Here is a 21,638-nt window from a genome sequence, read left to right on the forward strand (position 1 = left end):
GTTGTGCCAATATTCACAGGAGAGACTGATCATTTATTATCTTTTGTGCTGCCTTTCAGGTTTGATTATCAGTGTTATATTGACTTTTAAAAGTAATTTTTAAAGAACTGAGAAGTTTTTCTTCTTTCAGCACTGTCTGGAATAGTTTAGTATCATTTCCTCTTAGACAGTTTTTTGAAATATAGGACAGCCCTCTCATTCCTCCTCCCAGCACAAGTGATACTATGTTGTGGAACTGTAACTCTTTTGCCTCAGATTTTTATTTGAAAATTATTTCATTCATATAGAAGAGCTGCAAGAATATGAATAGTACAAAGAGCTTCCATATACCCTTAACTCAGATTTACCTGTTGATAACATTTTTCCCATTTGTAAAGCTGTGACTTTTAATGAAACTTTCCTAGAAATTTGGCAAGGATAAAACTTCATTACTGAAAGCTTAACAATTAACTGCCAGGAGTAGAAATGGTTATTTTTAAAGTACATTTGCTCAGATCTAGCCTCTCTGTTCATTGCAGAGCCTCATCACTGTACTCTTTTTGCTATCTCCCACATGGTATCAGTAAGCTGACCTACTTAAGTTTTACTGCCATCCTCAACTCAGTGTCTTATTTTCAGATAAAGAAGTGTTTTATCCCATCGTCTTGCCCCTCAAGACCACCTCCTTTCCAGCCTCATTTGATCCCAGGGTTTTCCCTTCAGGAGAAAGCCTGTTCCCATCCATGAGGAAGAGCTAGACAACCAGAGAAGTGTGATAACGCATTTCTGAAAAGGTCGCCTCTTCATTCTTGAGTAAAGAGAATATCAGGCCTGTATGTCTGTATCCCTGTGGTCTGTTCTCTCTCCTAGTCTTCTGTAAGACAAAAACAATATGAATGAACACACGCATGTACACACACACATCTAAGAAGAAACAATAATTTTGCAACATACCATCTAAATCACCTATAGGAAAGGAAATTATAGACATACCTTGGAGATATTGCAGGTGCAATTCCAGACCACCCCAATAAAGTGAGTCAAACGAACTCTTTGGTTTCCTAGTGCATATAAAAGTTGTATTTCCACTATGCTATAGTCTATTAATGCGCAGGAGCATTATGTTGGGGAAAAAAATATACATACCTTAACTTAAAATACTGCTACAAAATGCTAACAGTTGTTGGGTAGGAAGACATTTACTCTGCCCTTCAAGATACTTCTGGCTAAACTGAGGATCAAATTGACATGAGATACAGTTTAACAGGAGAAAATCCAGTTTAATTTCGTATATTTTAGGAATCCACATAGAAATGCAATTCCAAAGACAGTTTAAAAAGGTATATATATCATTTTGAACCAAAAAGAAAGGGGTAGAGATGTTGGACTTAAAAGGGAAGGAATGCAACTCACATGATGATGAAAGAGTAACTGGTACATAATTGTTGGCTGGGCCATTTAGAAACAACGGGACATAAAGGACTTTCCTGACTGTCTTCCATACCTATTACATACATACATATTACAATGCAGTTATCTATAGTGATAGGTCTCTTCCTAGAGCAAATCCTCCATCTACATTCTTTTTGGCAATTGTGGGGGAGGTAACGAGCTTTTCCTAAATCTGTAGGGTTTTAATTGTTACTAACTCAAAATAATCTTAATGACAAATTGGCATATTTTGGGGAGACCTGTCTACCAAACCACTCTACCAACATCTGAGCTTTCAGCAAGTCATAATTTTTTTGCTGCCAGATGGTCTTGCCTTGATGATGACTGCTCACTGATCAGGTTGGTAATTGCTGCAGATTGGGGTGGCTGTGGCACTTTCTTAAATTAAGACCCAGGTGTTTTATGGAAGTGTTGAATCACTGTATTGTACACCTGAAACTGATATTATCCTGTATGTTAACTAACTGGAATTTAAGTAAAAACTTTAAAATACACAAACAATTCTTTGTAGCATGTGATACCGTTTGAGATAGCATTTTACCCACATAAACTGCGTAAAAGTAGAACTTTTTTCAAAATAGGAGTCAGTCCTCTCAAACTTGGCCGCTGCTTTATCTACCAAGTTTATGTAATATTCTAAATCCTTTGTTTTCATTTTGACAATCTTCACAGTATCCTCACCAGAAGTAGTTTCCATGTCAAGAAGCCACTTTCTTTCCACATCCATAAGAAGAAAGTCCTCATCTGTTAAAGTGTTACGTTAGATTATACCAATTCATCACATCTTCAGGCTCCACTTCTAATTCTGGTTCTCTTGCTATTTCTATCACATCTGCGGTTACTTCCTCCACTAACATCTTGAACCTTTCAAAGTCATCTAAGAGGGTTGGAATCAACTTTTTCCAAACTCCTATTCATGTTGATATTTTTACCACTTACCATGAATCACGATGAATGTTCTTAATATCATCTAGAATGGTGAATACTCTCCAAAATGTTTTCAATTGACTGCTCAGATTCATCAGAGGAATCACTCTGACAGCTGTTCAGTTACAAAATGTGTTTCTTAAATAGTAAGGCTTCAGTGTCAAAATTACTCCTTGACCCGTGGGCTGCAGGATGGATGTTGTGTTAGCAGGCAAGAAAACAACATTCATCTCATTGTACCTTTCTTTCCATCAGAGCTCTTGGGGGGCCAGGTGCATTGTCAATGAGTAGTGATATTTTGAGATGCATCTCTTTCTCTGAGCAGTAGGTCTCAAGAGTGGGCTTAAAATAGTCAGCTAACCATGTGGTAATCAGATGTGCTGTCATCCAGGAACAAAAACATCCATTTTGTTCCATTTGTAGAATGCAGGCAGAGTAGACTGAGCATAATTCTTAAAGACTGTAGGATTTTTGGAATGTAAATGAGCCCTGGATTCAACTTAAAGCCACCAGCCATACTAGCCCCTACCCAGAGACTCAGCCTGTCCTCTGAAGCTTTCAAGCCAGTCATTGACTTCTCCTCTCTAGCTATGAAGTCGTAGATGGCATCTTCTTTCAATAGAAGGCTGTTTCGTTTACACTGAAAATCTGTTGTTTAGTGTAGCCCCTTCATTAATGTTCTTAGCAAGATCTTCTGGAGAACTTGCTGCAGCTTCTACACCAGCACTTGTGACTTCCCCTTGCACTTTTATGTTCTGAAGACAGCTTTTGAACCAGCCTCTGCTAGCTTCAGACTTTTCTTCTGCAGCTTCCTCACTTCTCAGCCTTCACAGAATTGAAGAGTTAGGGCCTTGCTCTGGATTCACCTTTGGTTAAGGGAATGTTGTGGCTGGCTTGCTCTTCAGTCCAGACCATTGAAACCTTCTCCACATCAGTAATAAGGCTCTTTTGCTCTTTTATCATTTGTGTGTTCCCTGAAGTAGCATTTTTAATTTCTTTCAAGAATGTTTCACAACTTGGCAACTGTTTGGTACAAGAGGCCCAGCTTTTGGCCTTTCTCAGCTTTTGACATACCTTCCTCACTAAGCTTAATCATTTCTAGCTTTTGATTTAAAGTGAGAGACATGCAACTCTTCCTTTCACATGAACACTTAGAGGCCATGGTAGGGTTGTTAATTGGCCTCATTTCAATATTGTTGTGTCTTAGGAAATAGAGAGGTCTAAGGAGAGGGAGATAGATGGGGGAACAGCTTGTCAGTGGAATAGTCAGAACACACACAATACTTATTTAAGTTTGCCATCTTATATGGGTGTGGTTTGTGGTGCCCCAAAACAATTATAATAGTAACATGGAAGATTCCTGATCATAGATCACATAATCAAATATAATTATAATAAAAAAGTTTGAAATATTGCAGGAATTTACCAAAGTGTGACACAGATACATGAAATTAGCAAATGCTATTCAAAAAATGGCACGAGTAGATTTGCTTGACGTAGAGTTTCCACAAACTTTCCATTTTTGAAAAACACTATTTGCAGATTACATAAATCATGTGTAGTAACATGAGGTATGCCTATATAATTTAATCTACAAGGATACAGAAATAGTTCTGCTAAACCATACATCTCCTTAACAGTAATAAATAATTGAATTTAGGATTTTAGTCTGACATTTCTGTATGTGGGTTTCTTTACTCAATTCAGTCTGTCATTAAGATTTAAAGTCTGCATATCTAAAAGTCTTCTTTAAAGGAATCTCATCTAGAACAAATTGATCACCTACTCTAAAGATGAACCTACATCCTTACCCTAAAAATACAAATTGCTTATAACTTTAAAACTGGAAACTTCCAAAAAAATTTTTTTTAATTGGAAACTTCTAGTCAAACAAAATTCTCAATCAGAAGGCATTTTCTGATTCATGCATTTGCTGTATAAATGCAATGACAATACAAAAAATTGAAAATGAAATTCTGGGGTGCCTGGGTGGCTCAATCATTAAGCTTCTGACTTCAGGTCAGGTCATGATCCCAGGGTCCTGGGATCGAGCTCCGTATCAGGCTCCCCACTCGGCAGGAAGCCTGCACTCCCCCTGCTTGTGTTCCTGCTCTCACTATCTCTCTCTGTCAAAATAAATAAATAAAATCTTTAAAAAAAAAGAAAAAATGAAATTCTGTGTGTCAGTTAAGATCGTTGTTGTTTAATTGCTCTTACTAATTTTGTGGAATAAGACATATAGAAAATCCAAATTTATTCTCCTAAATAAAATAGTGATTTATTATTTTGAATACATTGATAAAATGTATATTTGAAGTTAAAGTATTCTATTTAATTCTTCTTATGTAGTACCTAGATAGTTGTACCATTATTGAGTATGTCTTTGGTTCTTTTTTTTTTTTTTTAATTTATTCATTTGAGACAGAGAGAGAAAGAGAGCAGGAGCAGTGGGGAGAGGCAGAGAAAGAGGGAGAAACAGACTCCCTGCTGAGCAGGGACCTGGAGATCATCACCTGAGCTGAAGGCAGATGCTTAACCATCTGAGCCACCCAGGCGCCCCTGTGCCTTTGATTCTTAATAGTTGATTTAGACTTAATCATCTTGAAACACTGGACCATTTTACTTTAACAAATTCTTTTGTAGTGAGAGCCAAAGACTTTGAACCACCTATTCAGTATAGTTACTTTCTTATACCCACATTATTTGAGAGTGTTTTTGGTTTATAATTGAATGTTATGCTATTTTAATTCTTTGGAAAATACTTATAATATAAGTGCATTTTTGTTAAAGTTCATATATATATATATATATATATATATATATATATATATATATAGTAAAAATATTGTCCAGCAATTATTTTCCTATTTACAAATTTTATCTAGAACTCAATTTTCTGGTATTATGTGGTCCACTCTTTCTTTAATGGGAGCATGAGATTTTAGTCATATACTTTTAGTTTGAATCATGTTTTATTCAAGGATGTTCCATGAGATTTTATTTTCTACTGAATTGTGCCTGTAAGAGGATACATGAGAGAACAAGGAAAGGAGACTGACTTTGTTTTTTATTGGGTTCATGGAATTGTCCTAAGATCATGGTTTTCAACATGAGGGCTGTGTGGTTGTGTGGTTTTGAATTTCCCTCTGATGCTAAAGGAAGTAATGCCCACATTTCTTATCAGCTTGCCCGGATTTAGGGCAAGAGGGTAAGGAGGACTAATGGGGCTTAAAAGCTGTCAGCATTCAAACATTAAAAATGGAATCAGACTCTTTATCATACCCTTTGCTTTGCTCCCATTGTTTATTCTTGTATTCAACACATTACCTTCTTAGCTAAATTAATCCTTCCATTTTTTACACTTAAGACTCACTGGCTTGGGAATCTTTCATTCTTTTTAAAATGTCTCCTTATTTCTTAATTTTTACTTACTTTTTAAAAAAATTTTATTATGTTAGTCACCATACAGTACATCATTAGTTTTTGATGTGATGATCCACGATCCATTGTTTTCATATAACACCCAGTGCTCCATACAGTACATGCCCTCCTTAATACCTATAAACGGGCTAACCAATCCCCCCTCCCCCCTTCCCTCTAAAACCCTGTTTGTTTCTCAGAGTCCATAGTCTCTCATGGTTCATCTCTCCCTCCGATTCCCCCCCTTCATTTTTCCCTTCCTTCTCCTAATGTCCTCCATGCTATTCCTTATGTGCCACAAATAAGTGAAACCATATGATAATTAACTTTCTTTGCTTGACTTATTTCACTTAGCATAATCTCCTCTGGTCCCATCCATGTTGATGTAAAAGTAGGGTATTCATCCTTTCTGATGGCTGAGTAACATTCCATTGTATATATGGATCACATCTTCTTTATCCATTCATCTGTTGAAGGGCATCTCAGCTTTTTCCACAGTTTGGCTGTTGTGGACATTGCTGCTATGAACATTGTGGTGCATATGGCCCTTCTTTTCACTACATCTGTGTCTTTGGGGGAAATACCCAGGAGTGCAATTGCTGGGTCATAGGGTAGCTCTATTTTTAACTTTTTGAGGAACCTCCACACTGTTTTCCAAAGTGGCTGTACCAACTTGCATTCCCACCAACAGTGTAAGAGGGTTCCCCTTTCTCCACAACCTCTCCAACATTTGTTGTTTCTTGCCTTGTCAATTTTTGCCATTCTAACTGGTGTAAGGTGGTATCTCAGTGTGGTTTTGATTTGAGTTTCCCTGATGGCTAATGATGATGAACATTTTTCATGTGTCTGTTAGCCATTTGTACGTCTTCTTCAGAGAAGTGTCTTTTCATATCTTCTGCCCACTTTTTGACTTGATTATTTGTTTTTTGGGTGTTAAGTTTGAGAAGTTCTTTATAGATCTTGGATACCAGCCCTTTATCTGTAGTGTCATTTGCAAATATCTTCTCCCATTCTGTGGGTTTTCTCTTTGTTTTGTTGACTGTTTCCTTTGCTGTGCAGAGGTTTTTTATCTTGATAAGTCCCAAAAGTTCATTTTTGCTTTTGTTTCACTAGGTTTTTGGAAATGTGTCTTGAAAGAAGTTGCTGTGGGCAATGTCAAAGAGGTTACTGCCTATGTTCTCCTCTAGGATTTTGATGGATTCTGTCTGACATTGAGGTCTTTCATCCACTTTGAGTTTATCTTTGTGAATGGTATTAGAGAATGGTCAAGTTTCATTCTTCAGCATGTGGCTGTCCAATTTTCCCAGCACCATTTATTGAAGAGACTTTTTTCCATTGCATGTTTTTTCCTGCTTTGTCAAAGATTATTTGACCATAGAGTTGAGGGTCCATATCTGGGTTCTCTATTCTGTTCCATTGGTCTATATGTCTGTTTTTGTGCCAGTACCATGCTGTCTTGGTGATTACAGCTTTATAATATAGCTTGAAATCGGGCAACATGATGCCCCCAGCTTTGTTTTTCTTTTTCAACATTTCCTTGGCGATTCGGGGTCTTTTCTGATTCCATACAAATTTTAGGATTGTTTGTTCCAGCACTTTGAAAAATGTCATTAGAATTTTGATCGGGATGGCATTGAAGGTATAGATTGCTCTGGGTAGCATAGACATTTTAACTGTTTATTCTTCCGATCCACGAGCATGCAATATTTTTCCATCTTTTTTGTGTCTTCTTCAATTTCTTTCATGAGTGTTGTGTAGTTCCTAGAGTATAGATCCTTTACCTCTTTGGTTAGGTTTATTCCGAGGTATCTTATGGTTTTTAGTGCTATTGTAAATGGAATCGTTTCTCTAATTTCTCTTTCTACAGTTGCGTTGTTAGTGTATAAGCAAGCAACTGATTTCTGTGCATTGATTTTGTATCCTGCCACATTACTGAATTGCTGTATGAGTTCTAGTAATTTGGGGGTGGAGTCTTTTGGGTTTTCCACATAAAGTATCACGTCGTCTGTGAAAAGAGAGAGTTTGACTTATTCTTTGCCGATTTGAATACTTTTATTTCTTTCTGTTGTCTGATTGCTGTTGCTAGGACTTCTAGTACTATGTTGAACAATAGGGGCGAGAGTGGGCATCCTTGACGTGTTCCTGAACTTAAGGGAAAGGCTCTCAGCTTTTCCCCATTGAGGAGGATATTCCCTGTGGGTTTTTCATAGATGGATTTTATGAACTTGAGGAATGTTCCCTCTATCCCTATACTCTGTAGAGTTTTAATCAGGAAAGAATGTTGTATTTTGTCAAATGCTTTTTCTGCATCAATTGAGAGGACCATATGGTTCTTCTCCCTCCTCTTATTAATGTGTTCTATCACATTGATTGATTTGCGAACGTTGAACCGCCCTTGCGTCCTGGGGATAAATCCCACTTGGTCATGGTGGATGATCCTTTTAATGTATTGTTGGATCCTATTAGCTAGGATTTTGTTGAGGATTTTGGAATCCATATTCATCAGGGATATTGGTCTGAAATTCTCCTTTTTGATGGGGTCTTTGCCTGGTTTGGGGATTAAAGTAATGCTGGCTTCATTGAATGAGTTTGGAAGTTTTCCTTCTGTTTCTATTTTTTGAAACAGCTTCAGGAGAATAGGTATTATTTTTTTGTTGAATGTTTGGTAGAATTTCCCAGGGAATCCATCAGGTCCTGGACTGTTGTTTTTTGGGGGGTTTTTGATCACTGCTTCAATCTTGTTACTGGTTATTGGCCTATTCAGATTGTCATTTCTTCCTGTTTCAGTCTTGGCCGCTTATAGGTTTCCAGGAAGGCCTCCATTTCATCCGGATTGCTCATTTTATTGGCATATAGTTGTTGATAATAATTTCTAATAATTGTTTCCATTTCCCTGGTGTTAGTCGTGATCTCTCCCCTTTCATTCATAATTTTATTAATTTGGGTCCTTTCTCTTTTCTTTTGGATAAGTCTGGCCAGTGGTTTATCGATCTTATTAATTCTTTCAAAGAACCAACTTCTAGTTTTGTTGATCTGATCTACTGTGTTTCTGGTTTCTAATTCATTGATCTCTGCTTTAATTTTAATTATTTCTTGTCTAATACATGGCTTCGGCATCGTTTGTTGCTTTTTCTCTAGTTCTTTAAGGTGTAGAGTTGGTTGGTGAATTCGGGATTTTTCTATTTTTTTGAGTGAGGTTTGGATGGCTATGTATTTCCCCCTTAGGACCGCCTTCGCAGTATCCCATAGGTTTTGGACTGAAGTGTTTTCGTTCTCATTGATTTCCATGAATTCCTTAAGTTCTTCTTTGATTTCCTGGTTGACCCAAACATCCTTGAGCCCAGTAGTCTTTAGCTTCCAAGTGTTTGAATTTCTGCCAAATTTTTTCTTGTGATTGAGTTCCAGTTTTAAAGCATTGTGGCCTAAGAATATGCAGGGAATAATCTCAGTCTTTTGGTATCGGTTGAGACCTGATTTGTGACCCAGTATGTGGTCTGTTCTGGAGAAAGTTCCATGTGCACTCGAGAAGAATGAGTATTCTGTCGTTTTAGGGTAGAATGTTCTGTAAATATCTATGAGGTCCATCGGATCCAGTGTATCATTCAAAGCTCTTGTTTCCTTGTTGATTTTCTGCTTAGATGATCTGTCCATTGCTGAAAGTGGAGTATTGAGGTCTCCTACAATTAACATATTGTTATCAATACGACTTTTTATTTTGGTTAACAGTTGGCTTATGTAGATGGCTGCTCCCATGTGGGGGGCATAGATATTTACAATTGTTAGATCTTCTTGTTGGATAGACCCTTTAAGAATGATATAGTGTCCTTCTGTGTCTCTAATTACAGACTTTAGTTTAAAATCTAATTTGTCTGATATAAGAATTGCTACCCCAGCTTTCTTTTGAGGTCTGCTGGTATGGAAGATGGACCTTCATCCTGTCACTTTCAGTCTGGATGTATCTTTAGGTTCAAAATGAGTCTCTTGTAGACAGCATATGAATGGGTCCTGTCTTTTTATCCAATCTGGAACCGTATGCCATTTTGTGGGAGCATTTAGGCCATTCACGTTGAGGGTGATTATTGAAAGATATGAATTAATTGTCATCATGTTGCCTGTGAAGACATGGTTTTTATACATTGTCCCTGTAAATTTCTGTTGTATATCACTCTTGGGGTCTTTCTCGTTTTATAGAACCCCCCTTAATATTTCTTGCAGGGCCGGCTTAGTGGTCACATATTCTTTCACTTTCTGCCAGTCGTGGAAGCTCTGCATCTCTCCATCCATTCTAAATGAAAGCCTTGCAGGGTAAAGTATTCTTGGCTGCATGTTCTTCTCATTTAGTACCCTGAATATGTCTTGCCAGGCCTTTCTGGCTTGCCAGGTCTCTGTGGATAGCTCTGACGTTATTCTGATGTTCCTCCCTCTGTACGTAAGGAATCTCTTCCCCCTAACTGCCCTTAAGATGGTTTCCTTGGTTCAAAGAGTTTTAAGTTTTACTATTACATGCCGGGGTGTTGGCCTGTTTTCCGTGATCTTGGGAGGGGTCCTCTCTCCCTCTAGGACGCGAATGTTTGTTTCATTCCCCAGATTAGGGAAGTTCTCAGCTACGATTTGCTCAAATGCATCTTCTAGTCCTCTCTCTCTCTCCACTCCCTCCGGGATTCCAATTATTCTGACATTGGAACGCTTCATGGTGTCGCTTATTTCTCTGATTCTATTTTCATGGATTCTGAGTTGTTTTTCCCTGGCCTCCTCTTTTCCCTTTTTATCTATTATATTGTCTTCCAGGTCGCTTATTTGTTCTTCTGCCTCAGTTACCCTAGCTGTTAGATTATCTAGATTGGATTGGATCTCATTGATAGCATTTTTAAGTTCTGCCAATTCAGCTTTCATTTCTGCCCTTAGAGACTCTACGTTGCCATTAATCAATTTCTCCATTCTAGCCATTGTCTTCACAATGGCTAGCCTGATTTCCATCTCCGACATCTTGGTTATATCTGCATCCATTTGTAAATCTGTGGCATAAGTTATAATCTCTGAGTCTTTTCTATTTTGGGGGTTCCTCCTCCTAGTCATTCTGTTGATGGGTGGTTGAGGGAATGTATAGAGTCCAAATTATTGACCAGAACTAACCCATCCCCCCACCCCACTCCCCTGTAGAACCCTCAGTTTTGTTTTTCAGAGTACATCGTCTCTCATGGTTCGTCTCCCCCTCCGACTTACTACCCTTCATTCTTCCCCTCCGGCTATTTTCTTCTTCTTTTTCTTTTTTCTTAACATATGTTGCATGATTTGTTTCAGAAGGACAGATCTGTGATTCAACAGTCTTGCACAATTTACAGCGCTCACCATACCACATACCCTCCCCAATGTCTGTCACCCAGCCACCCCATCCCCCCCCCACCACTCCAGCAACCCTCAGTTTGTTTCCTGAGATTAAGAATTCCTCATATCATGGAGGTCCTATGATACATATCTTTCTCTGATTGACTTATTTCACTCAGCATAACACCCTCCAGTTCCATCAACGTCGTTGCAAATGGCAAGATCTCATTTCTTTTTATGGCTGCATAATATTCCATTGTGTATATATGCCACATCTTCTTTATCCATTCATCTGTCGTTGGACATCTTGGCTCTTTCCACAGTTTGGCTACTGTGGACATTGCTGCTATAAACATTGGGGTGCACGTACCCCTTCGGATCCCTACATTTGTATCTTTGGGGTAAATACCCAGTAGTGCAATTGCTGGATCGTATGGTAGCTCTATTTTCAACTGTTTGAGAAACCTCCATACTGTTTTCCAGAGTGGCTGCACCAGCTTGCATTCCCACCAACAGTGTAGGAGGGTTCCCCTTTTTCCACATCCCCGCCAACATCTGTCGTTTCCTGACTTGTTAATTCTAGCCATTCTGACTGGTGTGAGGTGGTATCTCATTGAGGCTTTGATTTGGATTTCCCTGATGCCGAGCGATGTGGAGCACTTTTTCATGTGTATGTTGGCCATTTGGATGTCTTCTTTGGAAAAATGTCTGTTCATGTCTTCTGCCCATTTCTTGATTGGATCATTTGTTCTTTGGGTGTTGAGTTTAAGAAGTTCTTTATAGATTTTGGATACTAGCCCTTTATCTGATATGTCATTTGCAAATATTTTCTCCCTTTCTTTCGGTTGTCTTTTGGTTTTCTTGACTGTTTCTTTTGCTGTGCAAACCTTTTTATCTTGATGAAATCCCAATAGTTCATTTTTGCCCTTGCTTCCCTTGCCTTTGACGATGTTTCTAGGAAGAAGTTGCTGCGGCTGAGGTCGAAGAGGTTGCTACCTATGTTCTCCTTTAGAATTTTGATGGACTCCTGTCTCACGTTTAGGTCGTTCAACCATTTGGAGTCTATTTTTGTGTGTGGTGTAAGGAAATGGTCCAGTTTCATTCTTCTGCATGTGGCTGTCCAATTTTCCCAACACCATTTGTGGAAGAGACTGTCTTTTTTCCATTGGACATTCTTTCCTGCTTTGTCAAAGATAAGTTGACCATAGAGTTGAGGGTCCATTTCTGGGCTCTCTATTCTGTTCCATTGATCGATGTGTCTCTTTTTTTGCCAGTACCATACTGTCTTGATGATGACGGCTTTGTAATAGAGCTGGAAGTCCGGAATTGTGATACCGCCAGCTTTGCTTTTCTTTTTCAATATTCCTCTGGCTATTCGGGGTCTCTTCTGGTTCCATACAAATTTTAGGATTATTTGGTCCATTTCTTTGAAAAAAGTGGATGGTATTTTGATGGGGATTGCATTGAATGTGTAGATTGCTTTAGGTAGCATTGACATCTTCACAATGTTTGTTCTTCCAATCCATGAGCATGGAACGTTTTTCGATTTCTTTGTGTCTTCTTCAATTTCGTTCATGAGTATTTTATAGTTTTCTGAGTACAGATCCTTTTACTCTTTGGTTAAATTTATTCCTAGGTATCTTATCGTTTTGGGTGCAATTGTAAATGGGATCGAATCCTTGATTTGTCTCCCTTCTGTCTTGTTGGTGGTGTATACGAATGCCACTGATTTCTGTGCATTGATTTTATATCCTGCTACTTTACTGAATTCCTGTACGAGTTCTAGCAGTTTTGGGGTGGAGTCTTTTGGGTTTTCCACATAAAGTATCATATCATCTGCAAAGAGTGAGAGTTTGACTTCCTCTTTGCCGATTTGGATGCCTTTGATTTCTTTTTGTTCTCTGATTGCTGTGGCCAGGACTTCTAATACTATGTTGAATAGCAGTGGTGATAGTGGATATCCCTGCCGCGTTCCTGACCTTAGGGGAAAAGCTCTCAGCTTTTCCCCACTGAGAATGATATTCGCTGTAGGTTTTTCATAGATGGCTTTTATGATATTGAGGTATGTACCCTCTATCCCTATACTCTGAAGAGTTTTGATCAGGAAAGGATGCTGTACTTTGTCAAATGCTTTTTCTGCATCTATTGAGAGGATCATATGATTCTTGTTCTTTCTTTTGTTAATGTATTGTATCACGTTGATTGATTTGCGGATGTTGAACCAGCCTTGCAGCCCAGGGATAAATCCCATTTGGTCATGGTGAATAATCCTTTTAATGTTCTGTTGGATCCTCTTGGCTAGTATTTTGGTGAGACTTTTTGCATCCATGTTCATCAAGGATATTGGTCTATAATTCTCCTTTTTGATGGGGTCTTTGTCTGGTTTGGGATCAAGGTAATGGTGGCCTCATAAAATGAGTTTGGAAGTTTTCCTTCCATTTCTATTTTTTGGAACAGTTTCTGGAGAATAGGTATTAATTCTTCTTTAAATGTCTGATAGAATTCCCCTGGGAAGCCATCTGGCCCTGGGCTTTTGTTTGTTGGGAGATTTTGGATGACTGCTTCAATTTCCTTAGTGGTTATAGGTCTGTTCAGGTTTTCTTTCTTCCTGGTTCAATTTTGGTAGTTGATACAAATCTAGGAATGCACTCATTTCTTCCAGGTTATCTAATTTTCTGGCACATAGTTGCTCATAATATGTTCTTATAATTGTTTGTATTTCTTTGGTGTTGGTTGTGATCTCTCCTCTTTCATTCATGATTTTGTTGATTTGGGTCATTTCTCTCTTCTTTTTGATAAGTCTGGCCAGGGGTTTATCAATCTTGTTAATTCTTTCAATGAACCAGCTCCTAGTTTTGTTGATTTGTTCTCCTGTTCTTTTGGTTTCTATTTCATTGATTTCTGCTCTGATCTTTATTATTTCTCTTCTCCTGCTGGGTTTAGGCTTTATTTGCTGTTCTTTCTCCAGCTCCTTTAGGTGTAGATTTAGTTTGTGTATTTGAGACCTTTCTTGTTTCTGGAGAAAGGCTGGTATTGCTATATACTTTCCTCTTAGGACTGCCTTTGCTGTATCCCAAAGATTTTGAACAGTTGTGTTTTCATTTTCATCGGTTTCCATGAAATTTTTAAATTCTTCTTTAATTTCCTGGTTGACCCATTCATTCTTTAGTAGGATGCTCTTTAGCCTCCATTTATTTGAGTTCTCTCCAACTTTCCTCTTGTGATTGAGTTCTAGTTTCAAAGCATTGTGGTCTGAAAATATGCAGGGAATAATCCCAATATTTTGGTACTGGTTGAGACCTGATTTGTGACCTAGGATGTGATCTATTCTGTAGAATGTTCCATGGGCACTAGAGAAGAATGTGTATTACGTTGCTTTGGGATGGAATATTCTGAATATGTCTGTGAAGTCCATTTGGTCCAGTGTGTCATTTAAAGTCTTTATTTCCTTGTTGATCTTGCTTAGATGATCTGTCCATTTCAGTCAGGGGGTGTTAAAGTCCCCCAGTATTATTGTATTGTTGTCAATGTGTTTCTTTGCTTTTGTTATTAATTGCCTTATATAATTGGCTGCTCCCATGTTAGGGGCATACATATTTACGATTGTTAGATCTTCTTGTTGGATAGACCCTTTAAGTAGGATATAGTGTCCTTCCTCATCTCTTATTACAGTCTTTGGTTTAAAATCTAATTTGTCTGATATAAGGATTGCCACCCCAGCTTTCTTTTGGTATCCATTAGCATGGTAAATGGTTTTCCACCCCCTCACTTTCAATCTGGGGGTGTCTTTGGGTCTAAAATGAGTCTCTTGCAGACAGCATATCGATGGGTCTTGTTTTTTAATCCAATCTGATAGCCTGTGTCTTTTGATTGGGGCATTTAGCCCATTTACATTCAGGGTAACTATTGAAAGATATGAATTCAGTGCCATTGTATTGCCTGTAAGGTGACTGTCACTGTATATTGTCTGTGTTCCTTTCTGATCTATGCTGCTTTTAGACTCTCTCTTTGCTTAGAGGACCCCTTTCAATATTTCTTGTAAGGCTGGTTTCTTGTTTGCAAATTCCTTTAGTTTTTGTTTGTCCTGGAAGCTTTTTATCTCTCCTTCTATTTTCAGTGATAGCCTGGCTGGATATAGTATTCTTGGCTCCATATTTTTCTCGTTTAGTGCTCTGAAGATATCATGCCAGTCCTTTCTGGCCTGCCAGGTCTCTGTGGATAGGTCTGTTGCCAATCTAATGTTTCTACCATTGTAGGTTACATTTCTCTTCTCCCGAGCTGCTTTCAGGATTTTCTCTTTGTCTCTGAGACTCATTAGTTTTACTATGAGATGTCGGGTTGTTCACCTATTTTTATTGATTTTCTGAGGGGTTCTCTGTGCCTCCTGGATTTTGATGCCTGTTTCCTTCCCCACATTAGGGAAGTTCTCTGCTATTATTTGCTCCAATATACCTTCTGCCCCTCTCTTTCTTCTTCTTCTGGGATCCCAGTTATTCTAATATTGTTTCTTCTTATCGTATCGCTTATCCCTCGAATTCTGCCCTCGTGATCCTGTAGTTGTTTATCTCTCTTTTTCTCAGCCTCTTTAGTTTCCATCATTTGGTCTTCTATATTGCTGATTCTCTCTTCTGCCTCATTTATCCTAGCAGTTAGTGCCCCCATTTTTGATTGCACCTCATTAAAAGCCTTTTTGATTTCAACTTGGTTAGAGTTTAGTTCTTTTATTTCTCCAGAAAGGGTTTCTCTAATAACTTCCACGCTTTTTTCAAGCCCAGCTAATATCTTTAAAGTCATGAATCTGAACTCTAGGTCCGGCATCGTACCAATGTCCGTATTGAGTAGGTCCCTGGCAGACGGTACTACCTCTTGTTCTTTTTGCTGAGGTGTTTTTTTTCGTCTTGTCATTTTGTTCAGAGGAGAATAGATGAATGAGAGAACAAAATGCTAACAGGTTAACAATGTCCCCAGCAAATATACTCTATACAAATCAGAAAAGACCTGAAACCAGGGGAAAAGAAAGAGAAAGAAAGAAAAAGGAAAGAGAAAAAAATAAAGAAAAAGATAAAAACAAACAAAAACAGAACAAAACAAAAAAAACAGAATATGATCAAATGTGATCAGGCTAGTGCATAGATCAGTGCCACACACTAGATTTTGGGTGTATTTTGGTCTGTTAGAAGAAAGTGTCTCCTAAAATTTTAAAGGAAGAAAGACTTATATCAGTACAAAATAAGGGTTGATACAATGAAGGGTTGGAAGATCACTGTAAAGATGAAAATTATAAAAGATTTTATAAAAGGAATTGATAAGATAAGAAGTTGTTTGAAAAAAGAAAGAACATTAAAATAAAAGAAAAGAACAAAAAGGGAGAGAATGTGATCAGGCAGGAGACTAGAACAAAGCCATACACTAGTGATGTAGGGTATATTTTGATCTGTTACAATTAACTGTATCTCAAAATTTTGAAGAGAGAACAACTTATATATATATGCCAAAAATAAGGGTAACTACTATGAAGGTATAAAATATGACTCTAAAAATGAAAAATAAAAAATGTTTTTTTAAAAAAGGGATTGATAAGATATTGGTTGAAAAAGGGAAAAAGAAAAATTCAAAAAAAAACAGTTAAAAAATTAACTTTGAAAAACTAATGAATCATGGTAAAAAAGCCATGAATTCTATGTGTAATATTCCCCCTAGCACTGGAGTTCTCCCGTTCTCCTTGATGGGTAAACTTGGTCTTGGCTTGCTGGCTCTTCGTGGTGATCTTCTGGGGGAGGGGCCTGTTGCCGTGGTTCCCAAATGTCTTTGCCGGAGGCGGAATTGCCCTGCCCATGTTGGTCGGGGCTAAGCAACCTGCTCGGGTTTACTCTCAGGAGCTTTTGTTCCCTGCAAGCTCTCGGTGCAGCTTTGGAGGACCAGAGTGAAAATGGTGGCCTCCCAATCTCCTCCCGGAGGAGCTGAGAACTCGGGGCCCCGCTCCTCAGTGCGCTCCCAGAGAAAAGCAGTCACTCCCATCTCCCCGGTCTCCGGCCGCACTCCGTGCTCACCCGACCTGTGACCGAGCGTTTCTATCTCTGGCACCCGACCCTGTGTGGAGTCTCCCAACCCAGCAGATCCCTGCGGTGCGCTCCTGTGCCACTCCTCCCCGTGGAGGAAGGGGAGTCTCCCCAGCTTTGCCGCTTGTTGGGTCCCTGCTGGAGGAGCAGTGGCCCGACTGTCACCGATCACAGTTTATGGCAACCCCGAGCTGAGAGCCCGCACCTCGGCTCCGTCTCTGCAGCCGGCTTCCCCGCTCCAATACCTGGGAGCTCTGCTGCATTCAGGCACCCCCGGTCTTTCTGTGACCCTGAGGGTCCTGAGACCACGCTGTCCCTCGAGGGTTCCACCCCCAGCTTAGCCACTGGAGCGACGTCCCTCAGCGGAGCCGACTTCTAAAAGTTCCAATTTTGTTCTCGGGGCTCTATCACTTGCCAGAAGCGGCGGAGGCCCCGTCCCCCCCCCATCCTCCCGAATATCGCCTTGGATTCACTTCTCCGCACGTCCTACCTTCCAGTAAGTGGTCGCTTCTCTGTTCAGAGAGTTGTTGCTATTCTTCTCTTCGATCTCCTGTTGAGTTCGTAGGTGTTCAGAATGGTTTGATCCCTATTCAGCTGAATTCCTGAGACCAGACGAAATCCAGGTCTCCTACTCCTCTGCCATCTTGCCCCGCCGACAGTCTCATTGACCATTTCTTAAAATGTACATGCCCAGGATGCGACTCCAAAAAGCCCAGCAGAAATTTGTAGTTGGACGAGAAAGAATAAGGCAGAGATTTTAGCATTATTGTGGTGCTGAGGACATATATCAGAGTTGTGCCTTGTCAAGGGAGAAAAATCTTGGTAAATACCCTGCCTGGGCTTGTTGTGACCTCCAGAAGTACACCCCCTAGTAGTAAAGACCATACCCTAGGAATAAGGGCAGATATGAAATAAACTTGCCTAACCCAAGACATAAAGGGAATGAGGTATCTGCTTTTACTCAATTTGTATTCCAAAAGAAAACTTAACCTAATTTCTGTCTGGGGGAAGATATCATCCAAAGCTTCTATAATTTCTTCACCAGTCACTTTCTAGAATCCATTTAAAAATATAAGGGATGCTGAGAAACAGTACCAAAAGGAAAATTAGGTAATAGAGTCCACAGTTCATCAGATTTTGGTTTTATCAGAAAGAGATTTTAAAATAACAGTGTTTTTTAATTCAAGAGAATCAAGGAAGTGGTGGACAACAGAAATGAATAGATAAAAATTTCAGTGGAAAATTTAATCTATTGAAAAGAATCTAAAAATATATTTTAAAAGATTCTGATGTTCATTTTAGAGGTGAAAAATGACATATCTGGAATTAAAAACTTATTCATGTGGTGTAATATAGCAAATATACAAGAAATCAGGATTAGGGAACTAGAAAATAAAAATAAATTCAAACTTCTAATGAGATCAACTTTTCAGCACATCTTGATTATTCTTATTCTTTCCTGTATTTATGTCAGTTCCCTCTCTTTTTTCAATCCATAACTTCTCTTTTCCCAACTTTTTTCCTACCTTTTGTTTCAGTTTTTGTTTCCACACATCCCTGTTGAAGACCTGTGACCCTGATATCAGTAGCAGGCAATATTAGGGAATTTAATTAAGGTGCCTGGCAGGTTAACACAGAGATAACTGTTGGCCCCACTGCATGAAGTACACAAAATTCTAGGTAGACAGGCTCCAAGTAAATTTAGCAGCGAGCAAAGGATGAGCAGCAAGCAAAAGATCCAGTAATAGAATCTGAGGCAGAAAGACTTCTACTTTCCAGAAAATTAGGGTAAGAAACAAACCCCTCTTTCCAGAGAAATAGAAGTTAAGAAAATGATCCATGAACCCACTGCCAGAAGCAAAGCCAGGTAACCATAGCTATGGCACAGAGTTACTTGGTGGTATGGTCTACACACACAGAATTGAACATGGCTCAGTTCCTGGAATTGTGCTCCTTTGTCATAGTTGTTAGGGATAAGCAAGCCAGGAAACATCTGTAATTTATAAATTTCTGCTGCCTTGGAATCATATTGGTCCCAGAATCTAGTGATGTTTAAGTGGGTTCAGCTATGAGGATTGGTAGGCTTTTGAGGACAAGAAAATATACCAGTCATTATACCAGATGTTGGTGCATAATTACTCTTAGGTTTGGTTTTATGAAACTGAGTTATGTAAAAGTTATTTATTTCTATTAGGATTAGGTCTACTACCATCAAATAAATCTTAAATTTGGCTGTGTAGGCCTAAAGGTTGGGGTTGTATGCTATTCCTTAGAAAGAGATATAGAATATTAGGCTGTAAAATGATTTCATTTTGTACTAAACTATGTAGGATGTGTGTGTGTATGTGTGTCTATATTCCTAAGTTACCCAGTTACCAAGCCCTGCCTAACCTAACCAGAATTTTATTCTTCAAACCCTAGATAGGAAACGATTTTTCTCATAACAAGATCCTGCAAATGGATCTTGTTTCAATATTAAAAGCTTACATATCCAGTATTTTTTATAATTTTAGGTTTGCTGAGGTATAGCAGAAAAATAAATTCCAAGACCTATAACGTATGCATCATGATGACCTGACACACGTATATAGTGTGAAAGGATTGCCCCTATACATTTAACACATCACTCATCGCACATATCTATACTTTTCTGGGTTTTTCATTTTGTTTTCTTTTGTTGAGACCATCCTAGTTGCACCATCTCACCAAACCTCAGTCATACAACACTGTTATCAACTGTAGTCACAATGCTGCCCATTAGTTCCTCAGACCTTACTCATCTTACAGCTGAAAGTTTGTACGCTTTTACCAACCTCTCCCCATTCTCCCTGTCCCTTAGCCCCACAACCACTTTTTTACTCTCCGTTACTGTGAGTTTGCTGCTCTCTTTCTTTTTTGTCCAAAGATTGTATATATACATGATACCATGCAGTATCTATCATTCGCTGTCTGGCTTATTTCACTTAGCATCATGTCCTCACACTCCATCCAGGTTGTGGCAAATGGCAGGATTTCCTTTTTTCTCAAATAATATTCCAGTGTATATATATATATATATATATATACCATGACTTCTTTATCGGCTCAACCACTGATGGACATTTAGGCTATTTGTACACATTAAAAGTTTTAGACTTAGCTTTGACTCTTTTTTTTTTCTCTTGTGGGGGAGGGGCAGAGGGAGAGAAAGGATCTTAAGCAGGCTCCACACACAGCACAGAGCCCAACTCAGGGCTCACTCTCACAACCCTGGGATCATGACCTGAGCTGTAATCAAGAGCCAGATGCTAAAGTGACTGAGCCACCCAGCTACCCAGGCGCCCCTGCTTTGGCTCTATTTTTGAATGTGATTTGCCTCAGAACTTTGAAATGTTAGCTAATATTACTGCTCTTGCACTAAAGTCTTTTCAGTATTCCTTCCTGTTTTTTCTCTGCCTGGGTTTTGCCTCTCCCACAGAATTTAACGATCTTGATCTTTATTTACTCATTAATTCATTCATGGATTCAAATATCTGAGCACTTACTGAACACCAGGTCAGAAACAAAGTCACTTACTACATTTCATTTACCTTGTCTCCATTTGACAGTCTTTATTCCAATCAAAAGAACATCTTCCTAAGTAATTCACACTAGTTTTCTCTTTCTGAGTGTGATTGAAATAAATGTTAACTTGCTTGAATATTCTGGGATTACTTTTGTCATTGTTAACAGCAGTAGTTTAATGAAAAATACATAAAACAAGATTTTCTTAGTGGAGACTTGCTAAAAATCCCAGACTTCCTTTTTGTCTTTTATTTAATTTTGCTCAGCATTTAAAATTCATTTTCAATTAACTGTATTAGGTATCTATATCTTTTTTCTCTTTGAAACATCAAGTCAGGAGTCCTTACATCTTTTAGTCTTTCTCTTATATCCACAATAATAACTACTTTTTTAAAGAAGTCAGTGTTATTGAGGTGTAATTCACTCTCTTAGGTAAATTCATCCGTTTTAAATGCGCAGTTCTATAGGTCGACAAATGTATACAGGCATGGAACTGTCACCACAATCAAAATACAAAACAGCCCCATCATCTCAAAAGTTCCCTCATGCTGCTCCCCTCCTCCCACTCCTCGACTCTGATGTCTTTTCTGTATGACATAAAAATGGAATCATATGGTATGTGGCTTTTGAATTTGACTTCTTTCATTTAGCAAAATGCAATGTGTTGTGTATAGCAATAGTTTGCTCCCTTTTTATTGATAAATAGTATTCTATTACATGGATGTACCCCAGTTTTTATCCATGTACCAGTTGAAGTACATTTGGGTTGTCTTCGTATTCTGGCCGTTAGGAACAAAACCACTAAAAACATTCATTTATTAACTACTTTTTAAATGGGTACTGCTTAGAAATGGGGCATTATGATATAAGTGTGAAAACAATTAAGTGGGAAGACACCAGAGACCTGGGTTCTCACACTCGATTTGCATTCAA

General features: G+C 38.6%; 1 protein-coding gene across 3 annotated transcripts in view; it reads left to right on the forward strand.

The window, feature by feature from the left end:
• The window catches only part of ZRANB3 (zinc finger RANBP2-type containing 3), a 295,703-nt gene that overhangs the window by 139,422 nt on the left and 134,643 nt on the right, over positions 1–21,638 (forward strand). The gene's annotated exons all lie outside the window — the stretch shown is intronic.

The sequence above is a fragment of the Eumetopias jubatus genome, unplaced genomic scaffold (assembly GCF_037043125.1).
Source record: "Eumetopias jubatus isolate StellerSeaLion01/CBP00866 unplaced genomic scaffold, mEumJub1_p1.0 scaffold_3, whole genome shotgun sequence".
In the NCBI taxonomy this organism is placed as follows: Eukaryota; Metazoa; Chordata; class Mammalia; order Carnivora; family Otariidae; genus Eumetopias; species Eumetopias jubatus.